This window comes from Poecilia reticulata, linkage group LG20, assembly GCF_000633615.1.
Source record: "Poecilia reticulata strain Guanapo linkage group LG20, Guppy_female_1.0+MT, whole genome shotgun sequence".
NCBI classification, from domain to species: domain Eukaryota; kingdom Metazoa; phylum Chordata; class Actinopteri; order Cyprinodontiformes; family Poeciliidae; genus Poecilia; species Poecilia reticulata.
In genome coordinates, this window is record NC_024350.1 from 20232332 (window position 1) to 20250536 (window position 18205).

General features: G+C 38.7%; 1 protein-coding gene across 3 annotated transcripts in view; it reads right to left on the reverse strand.

The window, feature by feature from the left end:
* The window catches only part of ralyl (RALY RNA binding protein like), a 126439-nt gene that overhangs the window by 71074 nt on the left and 37160 nt on the right, over positions 1 to 18205 (reverse strand). The window lies entirely within an intron of this gene.

Below are 18205 nucleotides of genomic sequence, written 5' to 3' on the forward strand. Positions count from 1 at the left end.
GACAGATTAGCCAAACAGTCTTCTACTATCAGGCACATAAATTTTACTTTGATTTCCATTTTTCCAGCAGATTATTAGTTTTCTTTAACCCAGCGGGGAGAAATGTGGATTTTAAGTGTATTTTGTAGCAGGAGAGGCTATAAAAGACAGAATCCACACCTTTCATTCTGTCAGTTTTAACTAATTTTAACAAAAATAAACAGTTGTGATTATTTGATTAGTTTCTTTGTTGCAACACTGCTTTTTGGCAATAATTCTTACACCATTGGAAAGCCACTTATTCCTAATTGGTGCCGCATTTGTAGAAAAAAGCACTTCCTCGGTCGCGCCCATGAAAACATCGATAAATCCTCACTGCCAATTGACTTAATTTAATAAAGGGCAAATAAAGGTATCAAAATATAAATGTGAGAAAGTAATTGGCTCCTTTGTTAAAACATAAAATAACTGAGTAACCATGTTTTTTTTAGTAAGCCAAGTTTGATTTTTGCAGGTGATTTGGCTCTGTGATCGACAGCTTCCAGCTTTCTGGGTTGGAGATAATGTGGATCCATCCATCCATCCATCCATCCATCCATCCATCCATCCATCCATCCATCCATCCATCCATCCATCCATCCATCCATCCATCCATCCATCCATCNCATCCATCCATCCATCCATCCATCCATCCATCCATCCATCCATCCATCCATCCATCCATCCATCCATCCATCTATCCATCCATTCATCCATTTTCTTACACCCTTGTCCCCTAATGGGGTCGGGAGGGGTGCTGGTGTCTATCTCCAGCTAGCGTACCGGGTGAGAGGCGGGGTCACCCTGGACAGGTCGCCAGTCTGTCGCAGGGCAACACAGAGACACACAACCATGCACACACACACAGTCACACCTAGGGACAATTTGGAGAGGCCAATTAACCTGACAGTCATGTTTTTGGATGGTGGGAGGAAACCAGAGTACCCGGAGAAAACCCACGCATGCACAGGGAGAACATGCAAACTCCATGCAGAAAGACCGGGGCCGGGAATCGAACCCAGAACCTCCTTGCTGCAAGGCAACAGCTCCATCAACTGTGCCACTGTGCAGCCCGTCTGCAAAATCATACATTTATTTTCTGAACTTCTCTGTTAACACAAAGTTAACTAAATGATCTAAAAAGCAGAACATGTTTTGCCCCAGTTTCAAAACATTCAAAAATATGATAAATAAAGTCAACGACATTCATCAGTCTGGAGAAAATCTCCAGACTGATGAATTTCTTCCAGTCTGGAGAAAATCTCCAGACTGGAATGACATGGAATAGTGAGGGAAGCTTTCCAGGAGTCGGTGGTTTCCAAACTCACATCTGGCATATAAATACTGTAGTTATCAAGTATTATGATGTTGAGCGGATGCTTTTATTTTTCATGATTAATGTCCAGCATTGGGATCGAAAGCTGTTTTCACACTGGATAGTCCAGTAGATTCAGTTCGATTTGGGACCAAAATTGCAACATTTGTTACATTTTCAGAGGCTGTGGTTTGCTTTCACACTACACTGTCAAAGCAATCCTTTTAAAAAACCTGTTCCCCTCCTCGCCTGTGGTGGCGCTGCAGCAAAAACCACTGAAGGAAATAAGACGACACTGGGCGCAACTTCCTTCTTCATAAAATGTAAACAGAAAGGAAGTGGCGTCGAGACTTAGCGGTTGTTAGATTTCTCTTTTGTAAAATGCCACAACCATTTCTCCTGCTCGCACTAGACTCAGACGTTTGCTTTGTTTGTATTTACCCAGAATGCCTTGCACTGTAGGTAATGTATTCATGTTGAATTAAAACTAACCTACAGCCAATATTCCTTCACTTTCTGTTAAAGTTTCATACGTTTTTTATTGAAAGAAACTAATCTGGAAAATGAATTATTGTCATTTTGATCTTTAAGATACCCAAATTTTCACTTAACTTAATATTTTGGTCTGTCTTATTCTGTAATTTTTAAATATTAAATGACTGATAATTTTATCAGTCGCTTTGTGCTTGAGAAGACTTTATACCTACTATTTTTTTTAACTCTTACTGTTGAGTAATTTCTTGGCCACTTTTTACTTTTACTTGAGCACAAATATGTTGAAATTGTTTTACTCGAGTACAATTTTTGGGCAGTTACAGAATCGTAAACCATTGTTTGGATTAAATCAAAAATATCAGTTGAACATTGCATTTATTCATGCCGTCTTGATCTGAAACAGAGAGGAAGACAGCTTTTCACGGCAATGTGACTAAAACCTAAAAAAGAGATAGGAAATAAAAGCTCTAAGTCAAACACACGGTGACAATGATCTGCAGTTTCATGATCGTGTGTGAAGGTTCAACACCTGACCCCTCTGACCTCTGAATGCTGCTTTTGCTGCCTCATAAATCGGACGATCACCTTCCTCTGTGAGAGCCCGGCAAATGCCTTCAGACTAAATCCATTTTAATGAGTTTTCCCCCCCGTTCTTATACATGAAAACAGAAGCGACTCATCAGTAGATGAGAGGTTGTGACGGTTGTTTTTCTGTACAACAATATGCCTGAGTGATGATTCACGTCTATAATGTTGCTCCAGTTTGTCGCTCCTCTGTGTGGGTTGGTGCATGTGTGGGGAACCAGAGCTGCTCGCAGTCTGTCAAGTGGCCTTGATGTTTATCTGCAGCCGACGTCGAAAATTAATGTGCTTGCAGGTACACGGACGTACATGCTCCCCCTCCATCCTATGGCGGCTCCAACCAGCAGTCTGACACCAACTTCAAATTGATGTTTGCAGACAGGTCACAGCGAACATGACAAATCAGAGCAGAAGCGTTAGATTGCTTCTGTTGTCAGATAAATCAGGAGGGGGTGCTGGTCACGGGGCTGTTTTACAGCTCCGTACTGGCGTACTTCATGTCTGACTCGCTGTTGTTTTCTTAGGGGAAGGACGCACATTTATTTCATCGGTGCTTCTCCATCTGACCTTGGTTTCTTTTCTTTTTTTTTGTTTTTACTAAAATTACAACCTCCATCAAGCATCTCATTCTCTGACGTGATCACATCGTGATGAGAGTAGGAGATGCATCCAAGAACCGTCTCAGAAAACTTAATGTTTAAGTTAAGCTTCTACTGCCCCTTTATTACATCACGGGGCAGAAGTATGTGTTTTCTAAGCACATGGGGTCATTTTACAGCACAATCAAGTACGTGTGTTTCTTTCAGTTATTATAAAATTGTTATATATATCAAATATAACTTTAAATAAATTAAACTTTGTAATTTAACGCCTTGAAATTGGGCCTCTGTCTCTTTAAAAGCTCCTGCTCTTTCTGAAACCGCACTTGCAGGAAGTCATCACAACGGCGCTCCTCTTTTAACCCTTCAACGTTTTGCCAGCGTTGCCCTGAGAAGTAGCTCGTATAACGAGCTCAGCAGGTGTGCAGTTCCAACAGGTGTTTGCTAATTGCCGCTGGCTAGTCTGAAGGAGCAGAGTGGTTGAAAGAAGGGACAGAGTTGCTCTGTGCAGCAGCTGCAAGGAAGGCGGAGCTACGTCCATCCAGGTGTTCTGCGCAGCCGAATGGTTGTTATGAAGATCATAAGATTTTTCAGACATGCATGAAATAATCAAAGCAACATGATTTAAAGCTAAAAAACAGTGAATTTTACATCATACTGGCCCTATAAAGAGCAGAATAAAACAACCGCATCCCAGAAGTCTTGATCTTCATTGATTTCTTTTGAAATCAATGAAAATCATCTTTGAAATCGACTGTAGCTTTTGCAGCATCACAACTTGTCGATAAAGAGCACAAAACAGGCAGGTCTTCAGTTCTTCTTTCATGCCAGGATGTTTTTCAAAAGGTGGCGTCTCATTTTAAAAAATGACAAAACACAAACGTCTGACACGCGTTGACTTTTAGGTAATAAGCAGTTAAAAATCAAACTTTTGTACACGGCGCACAAAAAGACAAATGGCTTTTATTCCTGCTACCGTCTGACATTACATTGGAACGAATGTTTCATGTTGTCAGCCAGGATCACCAAAATGATTCCTAGAGACATGATAAGAGACATTTTTTTCCCTCAAATTTAGAAGTGTACTCACATTTCCTAAGTATTTTTAAACTGTATGACTTGGACCAAATGTTTGGTGTTTTTTTTTAGAAAAGTTTCTTACAGTCGTTTGCTGGAATGGAGGTGGAGGAGCTCGATCTTTTCACACATCATTTGTCACGACACGGTGACAGTTTTAACAAATATGTACAAAAAAACGGTGACATGTTGGAGCCTTAATTGACCTGGACAGAAACACCTGTTGACTGAGGCAACGCTTCCAGGAAATAAAAGTGAGAGAAAATTCCTCCACGACAACTTGAGAGGCTGATAAGGTCGGACAGAAAACCACTACTAAAGTGACTCAACAAGCCATTGAATCATGGATAGCACTCACTTTTTTCATTACGGCTTAATCTTTTTAAATCATGTTTTATAATTTCCTCTAGCTGCCGATGCTGCACACATAAGTACGTGTCACCGTTCTTTCTTTATTCCGCATGGAGGGAGCTGACTGAATTGATTCCTGTTGTAATCTCCAGCGCTGTACATTTCTCCTCAGCCGCTCTGCGCCGATTGTTGCCAAGGCAGCTTGACTGGCGAGAGAAAGCTGGAGATGCTGCTTACTGACTCAGAACACTGAAAGGTAACCCGATACACCTTCCCCATTGGTCTCGCTGCCATGTGCTGCAGAGCTGAAATAATTGCCTTGTGGGTTCTGTCCATTAATATCTTGTCTGTCTGCGTGTCTCTGCAGCAAAAAGCAATGCGAACAGCTGTGAAAATGCTCCCCATCTATTTGTAAATCAATGTCTCTGTTTGTGTGATGGCCTCCGAAGCACCTCAGCGGCGCAGCACGTCGTTTATTTGTGCACGTTCGTGCGCCGTGACTGAAAACGACTGCGAAGATGAACTGCAGTCGCCTCATTCTGCCTTATTTGGAGTTGGAAATTAAATCCACAATGAGGAAAAAAGGAGGTGCTAAATGAATTTTATGTCAAATTAGACATTTCACATATCAACCCCTATCCTGAAAAATGGCTCCCATCCGCAAGACGGAGAGACATAAAACTAATTTTCTCCACACTTTCAATCACCCACTGCCTTTGGCTTTATGAGTAGAGGTGCACACTGCTGGGCTGGAATTCAATTCAAAATTTTGAAATGGATAAGTGACATGGGTCTATAAAAAGGAGCAGGAACGGTTTGAATTTTCTCTTTAAAAGCTGCTTGAAGTTTAGTAAATGTGAGATAAATTACCCTCGATGGGACAATGATCCTACCTCAGTGTTTTTGCTTATCATAAATCATCACTGAGGTTTCACTTACATGTTTGATAGAGACAATGGTAAATGTACTTCCCCTGAAACTGAACATTGGGCTGATATCAAAATATGTTGCATCAAATAATCTGACTACAGACCTGAATTTAGTCTGTCAAATACAGAGAAGACAACAAAGACATTGAAATATTCAGAAAACCTGAGTTTCAGCTTGTATCCAACATGGAAAGTGGTGAACTTTCCTAAAAGTGATCAGACAAACAAGATTAAAATGTATTTACTGATGTGAAACATTTAAATGGATGGTACTGTGTATTTTTTTAGAGCACAATCAAGTAACTATGTTACCTTCAGTCCTTAGAAAAATGCTCTGCTTTTCAAATATAACTTAAAGGAAATTTGACTCTTTAAGAAGTTTCTACTCTTTCTGACACTCCGCCTTCAGCAGATCATACCGACCTAAACAAATCAACGCTTCCCCTCGCTGTTCATTAATTATGTTTAAACCATCCTCAGAAAATCTGCAGATGTGTTTTTCCAACAGGTGTTTGCAGGGCGACTCTTATCCGCACAAACTTTTACACCCATGCACTTCAACCGCTCAACCGTTTATTTTTTGCATAAATATTTTCACTGACAATTGCTAAAAATAATAACAACTGTTATATAGAACAACTTCCTCTCTGCAGCAGTTAAACTGCTGTACTCAAGCTGCACATAATTCAGCTACTTCTTACTTTTTAAAAAAAAATCATTAATTTATTTACACACATATCTAGTATAGAGCACTCCATTATTTATTATTAGACTTCCTGATCTGGGACCCGAGTTCAAATGTCGTACCACAAAAATTGCTAAATGGAATGACAATAAAATCCTTGAATCCTTAAAAAAAAGTAATAAAAATGCCAACAACAAACCTATAAAGTCACATAGTTGCACATCATATTGAGGATTTTATTGCACCTCATTTCCTCTGATGTGGTTCTGATCCCCTTCATGAGGGAGATTATGACTCAGTCAGTCCAGATCAACTCCAAGTAACTTCTTCCTGTTAGGTATCAATTATTGGAGTCTTGAAACTGAATTTACCTAAAAGTAAAGTGAAGTGCACTCCTGCCAACACCAGGCTTTAAATACCGTTTAATCTACGTATTTCAGCTTTTTAAGCTGCATTTTGTCCCCCTAATATTTAAAAAAAAATATCCATGAATAGGGATGTTTCTGGTTATAATTGGGTTATGTTTCACAGAAAAATTAGCAAAAACTGCACAAATCTGAAGGGGTTTATCATAAATTAAAGTATGAAATAGCAAGGAGGAAAACATAAAACATGTACAGAAGATGGAATATTTTCAGTGGAGCCTGAATGAAAAGTAATCAAGTGTAAAAATCACAACAGTATTTTAGTTCCTGTATTACCAGATTCACCAGATTCTTTTATGATTAGAACAAATGCTAGCCAAACCTATTTTTGTATAAAAAGTCTATTTATATTTAGATTTATTCCCTCCAAGTGGCTTTGGATAAACATGTACAACCAGTGCAATCAAATAAGCAGAGAAACAGGAAACTTGTTTGTCTTGTGTCATGGCAGCTTTCCACCAGCTGTGAGGATAAACAGATTTCCTCCTTTCATGTGGAGCAGGTTTTGTTGGCAATGTTGGAATTAGATGCCATTTAAATCGCAATGCAGAGTCCCAGCAAAAGTTAAAAACGCCACAGGAAAGGGTTTGTACGTCTTTCATGTCCAAAGGGAAAAATGTGGATCAAAGGTCTTAGAATATAAAATAATAACAATAAAGAAAAATTATGAAATTATGGCAGGGTCAAGGATCTTACCAAGTACTTCTGGTCTAATTTCTAGTGTAAATATCTCAGTACACTGGAAATAAGAACAAAAAAATGACTTACAAGTAACTTTTTTAGCAAGATATAGGAACTTGTTTTAAGTAAATATTGATGAAAAAGATCTAGTTTCAATTGCAGATTATTTCACTTATAACAAATCATTCCCCCATGTTATAAGTTAATTTTTCATCAATACTAAGGAGTCATTTATTTAAAATAAGCCTCCATTTCTCGCTAAGTTAGTTGTGTCTTATTTCAAGTGTACCAAGATATTTGCACTAGAAACCAGACTAAAAATACTTGGTCAAATTTTGTTTTTTTGCAGTGAAAGAAACGAGTAAAGAGCGAAGAACAAAACTGGAAGAAAGAAAAGGACAAGAAAAGAAGAGAGATGGAAAATAATAAAGAGAGGAAACAAGGTAGGAAAGGAAGAAAGGGAGGTAGGTCAGACAAGGAAGGAGACAAGGAAAGAAATGATAAAAGATACAATTGAGGAAAGAAAGGAAGAAAGTTGAACACAAGAAGGAAATTGGAAGAAAGAAAATAAGGAAATAGGAGCATGAGGAAGGAGGGAGGATATAAGGAAGCGAGGAAGAGCAGCAATAAGGTCATGAGGGATGAAAGAGAAAGAGAAGGAGGACAAATGTTAGGAAATGAGTGAAAAAGGGAGGAGGGCTCAGGAAAAGTGACAAAAAAGAAAAGGTAAACAAGGACCAAATGAAGGAAAGAGAAAAGGTCATGAAAGTGAAGGTCGAGGTGATGAGGGAGGACAGAAGGACAGACGGATATAAAGACACAAGTGGGACAGAAAGGCAGGAAAGGTCAAAGGATAAAGCAATAAAACAAAAGAAGAAAAAGGACATGAGGAAGGACAGAAGGAAGGGAATAAGAAAAAGAAGAAATGAAAACATAGAGAGAAACATGGAGGAAAGATACAAGGAAGGAAAGTCAGATTTAGACAACAGGACAAGGAATAAGGTGTGAAAATATTTTTATATTTTATTTTCTACACTTTCCCAGAGTAAACAGGAACTATAACCGTTTCCATTCGTCCTTCAATCTGCTAAAGCGTCTATAGAGACTCCAGTCTTCATAACGATAACTGAGTGATGTATTGTGCGGCGCATCGACTGTGACATGGCAAAAGCAGGAAAAAACATTGGTCTCGTTTTCTCCAGAAGAGCTTCGGTGTTTATTCACTTAGGCTCACACTTTTAGCTGCATTTATTTAGCAGCAGGTGATGTGAAATGAAACCGTAACAACGGAGCTCGAAGGCAACATTAAATGCAAAAAGTTTGACCAAATAAATGCTCAGTGTTTTATATGTGCTTAATAATTTGGTTTTTCTTCTTCCTCACTTGGGTGGTTATGGTCTTGGGAGAAAGATTATACCATGTTTGCCTCATATATCTTTCCCAACTTCAATACCACAGCCCTTCACAGCAGGACCTCTTTTTCCTTTCACCTGCGGCAAATCCCATTTCACAACAAATAGTCGCTACATGCTTTGAAGCTCCAGCCATTTTTATTCCCTCTGAACTCTGTTCCTCAGAAAATTCATTGACTATTAGGAAGCCTAGAGCAATGACACAATTAGCTAACATGCAAATGGAGTGATTTCTCTGCTGGCTCTCATTTACCTGCACCTGGGAGCTGAGAGAAACTCGTTTATGCTGCAGCGTATTAGACGTCAGGTGATAAGTGTGATTTGGATATATTTATTTTTTTTGGTTCAAAGACAGTTTGCTGTTTGTTGGAGACGTGGAGCGTTTCAAAATTAATGACCAGATGGACGTATGAAAGTAATCTGGTCAGCTTTTGAATCACAATAAATAGTTTTTGTTCTTAATTCAGTCTGATCAATCGGAAAAATGTGAAAGCCTGTCTGTTTTCTCCCTGGAATTGAATAAACATGAGTTTAATGCATTGTGTATAGAAAAGTGCAAGAATCTGATTTTATTTTTGATTGTTTTGTTGTTGCTCATTTTCACATGGAAACAAATGGTCTCTTTCCAAGAAAATACTGGAAAACAAAACAAAAAAAAAACATGTGGAAGCATCAACTTCTACATATTAAATACAACAATAATAACGCTACCATCAGCAAAATGTGCACAAACTATTTTCAAGTGGTCAAGTCCAAAGAAGCACAATTAGTGTAACAGAAGAAAACATTTTGAAAGTTAGCTAACTGCTAACCACTTACTTACAAAACTACAGCACAACATCCCAAAACACACAGTTTTACTGCAGCTGTTGTGATTCTATCAGAGATTAATAACATGATCAATTATTCAGCAGCATTACCAAGAATAAAGTGGATATTTATTGATGCCCCCTTTGGTAACATCGCTTGGCGTAATCTGAGATTCACACACTTCATCGAAAGTGAGCAAAATGACTGAGACAAATAAACCACAGCAGCATCTGGATCCACGTTTCTGATGAAGTAAACAGTAAAACAAAGTAACATTTTGGTCAGAAAAATATCTCAGGTTTGTAAAAGATGTTAAGCTACACGAGTCTACCGGTGAGATTTAACAGGTTGCTGCCTCAGCTTTGTTATTTTACAGTGAAAAGGAAGAAGAACAAAAATGATGAAGATTAAGAAGTTTGCTTGATTTTTACCCTGGATTTTTATTACGGCGTTCCACCTGAATCTACACTTATTAACAAAAAATAAAAACACTATTATAATCAACAAGTTTTTGGCTCCAGGGTGTTTTGCTGGCATTTGCTTCCACTTTTAATTTAGTGCTTGAGACGGAGTAAAGCTTTAAGCCGTGGTCTTTTGACACCAATTTAAAATCGGTTTCATGCGTTCATGAAATAACTCGCTTTTAGTCCAACCTAAAATTTAAAAAATAAAAGCCCTAATGGCAGATATTTCTAGAGCTACTGGGCTTTTTCACACTTTTTAATTTGAATTAAACCAAAATGTATTTTTGATGACATTCTGCTTTGTTAACATGGACGGAAAGAAAGAAAAGTTAAAGTTAAATACTTAAATATTCTCATGAGATTATAATTGTTGCAACATGTCATCATTTTTATGCTAGACTGCATCTTCTGAGACAACATCCTAATAAATGAAGTCAAAAAAACTATTTGTCATCTTCAGGAAAGATAAAAATGCTCAATTGTTTCACTAAAAGCTTCCATCTGAAATTTACCGCATTAAACAGTCAAGCTGCAGCCTGGGCTTCATCGTCTCAGTCAGTCAGTGAATGCCGCCGCCGAACAGAGCATTGCATTTAATTTTGTTGTCAGCTCTCTACAATTAACAGTTTGCAGAACAATCTAATGCTGCCTCTGTGGGCTGTGCACTCAGGAGCCTGTATTGTAAGACGGTGACAGACATATTCTGGCTTCAAACGTTTGGCAGCAGCTAAAAGGATTTTAAATAACCTTAAAATTAGTTTGTTTGCAGAATCACTATGAAGAAACCTAGAATATTATTAGCATAAGCGAATAAACAAGCAAAAATCCCCTTTTTTTAATGCAGCTTGTCTTTTATTTGCAGTCAGCAGTTTCCTCTGCTTATGAGTTAAATTTACAAAGAAGATACATTTGGCATGGTTTCTCCTCTGGTGATGCGGCGCAGCGCTGCTGGTCGGCCATCTGCACTGCTGCTGTGACCCAGAGGGTCAGCGGAGGCCGTGTCCAGCAGCTGCTGCCCTCGCCTGCAGCGCTGCTGGACACCGAGAGGCGAGGTTCTGCTGCGACATGCAGCCGGTCCAGACATACGTTCGCACCGCGAGCGGCTCAGTTTATCAAGTCGTCGAGATTTTATGAGTTTCATGTTGGAAGTACGAGTGAAGGGGAGTTTTGGCCGGGAAATGTTGGCTCTCCTTTTTCGTAGCTGTCACCTTGGGCAGATTTCTCTCATTTTGCTGTTTCCAATGTCAATTTTGTTTTTAGTCATAATCATTTAGCCAAGTGCACAATATATGCAAAGTTTATGCCAGTTTCAAGGGAAGAATAAATATTAAGAAGGTATTAGCATTTAGATGGTGGCCCTGAGGTGAAAAACTCACCAGTGGACAAATAAAAGCGTCTTGGAAAAAAATACTGATGTGTTTATGGTGTTGTTCTGTTTTCTAAGACGAGAAAACAGAAGAACGAAATCTTGAGATGTGGTTTTAATTATGATTTCTGAGTAACTTTTTATTTTTACAAACAAGTTAAAATCCTGCAACCCTGATTGAATCAACACTGACTTTGACCTTTGACTGGGTTATTTCCTCATCACCGAATCAGAGGCTCTAAATCAGCCAATTACTTATATATCCTATGTATCTCCTTATGATTCATAAAATAGTAGTTGAAGTAAATTTTCCACATTTAAAATGGCATTTGACACTTTTACCCATGACATTAATATGCAGAAATTATAAAAGAAATTCCTAATGTTAAGTTTAGAATGATTAAAAATATCCTGCGATCCGTGAATAATGCGCCGTTTGTTGAGTTGCTTCTGAAAACATAATATGAGTTTATGGGCTGGTTTATATGTTTTTTTTTTTATTACTCCTTTTCGAACATGTTACAATTACTGTGGCTATAAAGAAAAAAGAATGGGTCTCTTGCCTGCTTTGTTTATGTCTGTTATTTATGATGTTAGAAATAAAGAGTTTCCATCTTTCCGTCTTGATAAATATCACACTGAGTCAAAGGACTGCAGACATCCAACACATCGAATCCACTACTCGTTTCTGATCGCATACATAACATTTAAATCTGAACACGAGTGAATACAAGCTGAACAGGTTGTCATGTACCTGCGGTTCTCATCGCCAAGCAAAGTTTTGCTGTTAGACAGTGACAGTGACGGGTCAGCGTGACGGGACCAGTAGCATCCGCACTCTGGTGTCTGAAACGGCTCCAAGATGGACTTTGATGATCCAAATCTCTGTCATGTTATGTTCATGCCTCTGACTGCTCCCTCCACTTATTCCTTACATGTTCAAAGCTGGCACAAACTTTGTGTAACACTTTGACAAGGTGGAAAGAAAAAAACCCCAACCTTGCATCACAAACTTCAAAGAATCGGCAACGCCTCAAAAGCTTCTTCACGCTCCAGTGACTAATCTTCAAAGTCACGCCAAGGATGGGACCGATAGCGGCGTGGCGTAAGGCAGCAGGTACAAACACGCCCGTCGCTGCCACTGAGGTGTGAGGCGTCGGGAGAGGAGATAAAACCGAGAGCTAATTGAGACAAAGTCTGTCCCTGGCTGGCGAGAAAACACAAAGCCTCGCTGAAGACGTTCGGTAATTACAGCCAGCAGAGAACCAATAAGTCAAATGAAATTCCCATTAGAGCTTGAAGCTAAACATTGAGGTGAGCTGGGCTATTACTGGTGATCTGGGGGTTCATCTTGCTCACCCAGGAGCTTTCTGTATAAACTCTTTACTGCCTTGTGTGCGAAGCCCGAAAGTCTCGGTGTTACTATTCAGGCTGACATTAGTCTTTGTTTTGTTTGTTTTTTATACTGATTGAGTTAAAATGTATTTTTCAACTCGCTCCTGACCAATTAGCTGTCATTTCTAAGAGCTCTGAATCGCTGCACAAATGCACAGTTACATTGCATCCTTTGTTCTGCTATTCCCTGTATTGTATTATTGTATTGCAATAATAATAATAATAGTAATAATCTAACCAGATAAAAAACTTGTTTAGATTTACCATCTCTCCTTTTTAAGGGGAACCTGGAAGGATAGCTGCACTGTTTACAAGTATAATCATTTATATTCATCCAGAAAAATAGATTTGTTTAGTTTTCAAATCATCAAAGCGTGAAATAATAAAAACAGCTCATAAAACCATAACTATCAAAAGCAACGGCAGATAAAACTGTCTTCCAGCAGTGCTTTTACCAGATCTGTCCTAACTCTGGAAACAATACATTTTATTAATTTATATCATTTAGTCGTAATTTTCTGTGCAAAACTTTGTGCTTCAAACAACATAAATAAGAATAAAGTTAATGGTTCATCAGCTGTGCTTCTCGAGTTGCAAAATGCTTCAAGTGCAGTTCTCATTAGCGCAATAATTGAATTTGGTTGTGCTTAATTTAATTCTAAAATAAAAGAATTAGAGCAGAGTGACTAATGAAGCTGGTTTTATCCGTGTTACGGTTTGTGAGCGTAAACCAGAGGAACCCGAGAAAACGCATCGCTTGGTAAGAATTCACTGATCCATTTCTTTACTTTGAAGCAGAAAACATCTGCAGTGTTACAAACAGAGACAGTTTGTCAGGTGAAACAAAATTTATTTGACTATTTTAATAGTGCATCTGTGTGCTCAGTGTTTCTGACATTCAAGGTTTTTAAAGAGAAACTAGTATCAGCAGGTCAGAGTGTTAAACGTCCGATCCGCGCTCCACTCTGGAAGGTGGCGGTAGTGCACCTATAAGCTGTTTGCCCACCGCCATAAAAAGGAAAGAAGAAGGAGAAGAAGCAGGTCAGCGATTTGGTGCAAAGTCGACTCTACTATCTCTGATCCGTCTCTCATCTCTGAATCAAAAATTGTAATTTTTTGCACAGAATAATAACATCCTTCAGTGAAACGTGTAACTGTCTGACTGAATGTTTGTTATATAACAAAATGTTTTCCTTTTACACCTAAACTTCTCAATTATCACTCATCCAATGTTGCCAACATACTTCCTCAGATGAAATATTGCATCTGAGGTTTATTTATGTTATTGCGAAGCAGGTCAAAGCCAAACCTAATCCTCACTCCCGCTTCATCCCATTTTAAGCCTTTATAAGCTTTTAGAAAAGGTGTGCAAATCAAATATTGAATAAAAATCCAGACAAAAGCGGAGCTCACTAGGAGTTCAATTCAATTGATTCCCCTCCTTTCAGAATGTGCATATCAGAGCAGCCTCTTGTGGTGAAGGGCGCAGCCTTCGCTGTCCCAAAGATTAAGAGTTGAATCTTAATACCACAAGGACCCAGTTGCTGTCGTCGCACAGAAAATGGGCTTTTTGTATTCTCACCAATATGCTAAATATGCAATATGCAGGAGCAATTAAATGTGAAACAAAAAGAGATGACATGTGCAGCAGCAGTTAAATCTATATTTAATATGGAGCATAAGGCTCCCTCCCTCTCCATCTGTAAACACTTCCACCACGCCTCTCACAGCTCCATTATTTTACACTGCGCAGATTTGGGGGAAACACACTGAAGAGTGTTAACCCATCTGCTTGCAGACACAGTCTTTGATCTGTTCACTTGATGCATAAACGTTTTTCAATAGGTGTTGACGGGAAGGATTAATAAGTGTGTGATAGCAAAGTTTGGATTAAACAAGGGGTACGTCATGATTTTATTCAAACCAATCAAATTGAAATGTTTCATGCAAGTTCCACTTCAACTTTTTGCAACCTGGAAATGTTTTTAACTCGAAGAGCTGAACAGTAGAAAGATGGCAGAAGTCTCAAACTCATTCCTTCATTTAAAAGTATAAAATATTCAAGTTTAAAGAGCAGCATTTAATGAAACAAGACAGGAAAAGATGCAGACATGATGGAGGGAAAGAAATGAAGGACACAAGAAGGAAAGGAATTTAGAGGCAGGAAACAAGGACAAGAAGAGAAGGAAGGATGCAAGGACTTGAACTAGGACACAATGAATGAATAGGTAGAGAATAAAAGCAAAACCTTTGAGTGTATGATGGTTAGTTCTTCATTTTTAAATAAAATCACCATCAGTACTCTCTTACACATGCGTCATTTCCATCTGTGCTCAAAAAGCAGAAACTGCGGCAGCTTTCGGAGAATTGCCCAAGTGAACCGCGCCGGGTAATATCTCCATTTATCGGGCCTGTTTGTGGAGTATAATGTCAGTAAAGTGGATCAGAGGGTGAGGCTTGTTCACAAGAGGGAAACTCATAAACATTCAAGTCGAGTATATTCAAATGCACACACACCGAGGAAGAAAATACACAAACATGAGCAGGAGTCCTGTAGTCACTCACACAGAACAGCGTTCACAAACACGGCGGATATAAAAGAGACGGAGAACCCTTACACGGCAGGCCGATCACAAGCCTTGAAGTGTGAGTTTTGACAGTTTGACAGCGCACGCTTGCTTTTTGTGTTGCGGCGGAGGCTTACAGAGTTTGCTGCCCTCGACACTTATTCTGCAACTACGGGTAATAAAAGAAAAAAATCCACGCCGCATCTGGCTTTGTGCACAACGAGCTCGGAAAACTTCAATTGGAAGCGAAGAAATAAACACAATAAATATAAATAGACACTGAAGAAAAGTACCAGCTCTGTCAGAGAGGGCATCATCGTATGTATTTGAAACAGAACTACTTGAAGTCAGGCATCACTCTTTGTTAATGTTTTCATGAAAGACATTTTTGATGTTTGTGGAAAAAATGGTTTGCAAATCTGTGAATTTATTTTTATCGCAGTAATATTTCCTGTTTTTAAAGTAAAAAATAAAACAGGATCAAAAGTGTTTGAAAGACGTACAATCCTTTAAGAACGACCCTGGAAGATATTCATAAACATTTTACAAAATCATAATGTTGTAGTTTTACGAAGAAGAAGCAATTAATGTGCAATAAAATGAGTCAAATGAAGCTGAGAAGTCAAAACACTTTTGAAAGTTTACATGAATGCCAACAAAAGGGGGGGAAATCTGAAAACTATTAACCTGAACTAGTTTTGTTCGGCCTGTCAGTTTAACCTCTGGCTCAGTTTTCAGTATTTGTTCATTTTTTATCTGTTTCAACTGAACCTGCAACGATCAGAGATTTAAAAGACCCAAATCTCAATGGATCAGTCCTCTGAGGGAATAAAAAGTCAACTGCAGCATGGTTTCCCCTTCTTAAAGAGTTAGACTGCGACCTAATAAACACGATTAAATAATTACTGACTACACAATTTAAGTTTGATAAGGATGATAAAGGGGTCCAGAATGGGGATAAGTTTAACAGACATTATGGTTTTCAAAATAATCAATGTGTCGTTTAGGGCTGGGACGTTAACATGCTAATTTTGATTGCATGGATTTTAACATATTAAAAATATTAACACGAGTGGGAACGTTTGCATTCACATGTTTCAGGTATATCAACGAAGATACTCAAGGCTAAAATATCAACTAAGTGCTAAACATGCTGCAGCAGCTCTGATGTCCCCAACGCTACTGTCACAGTTCACGTTTTCTTTCAGTCACATGGCTGATTCAGCGATTTTCACACAGATTGATTAACCTGAATAACAAAATAAAATAATCAACATCTTTGCATCATAAAAGAAACGTGTTATTTCCTAAAATGCTTTAGTTGTCCAATAATATACAAAGTATATGGTGCGCTACACACTATCAGTCTACAGCATATAGTCTTATAAATGTGTGGTGCTACAGCCTCATTGTAAAAACCAATAATAAAGTGCATAAATTTGGACTGTATGAATTTCCATACATTTCTGTAACAGTCCAGATTGTCAAAATAAAAACAATATTTAAAAATATTTAACTGAACAGTCAGAACTACGCACTGGAGCAACGAAGAGACTGCTACAGTCATGAAGAGACTTTTTTTTTTTTTTATCCCAAAAATGTCTGTGAACTTCTTTGATGGAAAACGATGACACAGGAAACTTTATTCATGAGGATTAGCAGCTGCATATCTGTCAAATACTAAAACAACTTGAGGTTAAATGAACCCTGAACCTTTGATCTTCCTCTCCCTGTCGCTCATCTTCGTCGCTGCCTCTTGTATTTTGTTTTGAGTGAACCGATGAGGTGGAAGGGTCACTAAGAGGTCCAAGAAGGGAAACTAGAGATTTTTTGAAATTTTTTGTAAATGAAAAAATTCTAAAATAAATCAACTTTCTCATTATTCATGCTTACAGACTCACAGAAAGCTGCAGAGTCATCATTTTTCTCTGCCTGTATGAAATGCAGAGCGATGCTTCATCGTTGCCCCTCCCCCACAGGTTGCTGCCCACTTCTAGTCAACTGGCAGAGAGAAAGTTCTCTTCTCTCTTTCTTAGTCATGTTGGAAATAAAAACATGAATATCTCTAAACAAGCCGTGTGCTGTTTGAAGATTAACTGGCGAGTAGGAGGTAACGTGAGCGATGGCCGGAGCCAAAGAAGGAGTTCCTCAAGGCTCAGTCTTGGGACAATCTTCACCTTCACCAGAATTGGACAATGATGACTCACAATGTGTGATCAGCAGGTAAAAATACTGACGAATCTGTTTATTCTTCTTTTCTCTAAACTAAGAACTCCTACTGCTCAATAAATTCATCAACCAACAGCTTTTGATTGTAAATCCTCATCTCAACACTCCATGTAAAAAAAGTGTTTGTTTAATATTTTGTGCAGATAAGGTATAAGTAAATATTACAACACTCCCGTTCTGAGACGTTCCTCCTTCCTCTTTACGATTCTTAAGGTGTTTACAATCCTGTAATGATTGCAAATAAAATACTTTAAGTATCAAGTTCCTGCTTATCACATGCTCTTATTTGCCACTCGCAAAGTTACGGATTTACTTGAATAAAATCTATAAACACCGTAGTGTGATAATGAATGTGCGCAGATTCCCTGCTTTGCCTTGCAGAGTTGAAGAGGATTAGGCTTGGGTTTCCTCAGCTAACCTAATAATATGTATGACACAGCTGCAGGCGGCTTATAGTGTTTACTGCCTCACATCTCTCAGAGGAGCTGAAAGTACGGCTTCGGCAAACCCGATGTGTCTCCGTCTATCACCTCTGCTCCTCCTTAGCTCACTGATACCTGCTGCACTGCACCTCTCCTTTATTATATCAATGCAAACAGCTCCATCTGACTGCAGGATTTCTGCTCCGGCTGACAGACTGTAGCAGTCGCCTTCAGACAGATCCAACAGGACAGGAAACTGAAGGTCCATTTTGGACGAATGGAAATGAAACTGCACTGATACGCTTTGATTGGAAAACATCAAAATTGCTTGTATGCTTGGCTTGGTGATATGGAAAAAAAATCCTATTGTGATCAAATTTTTA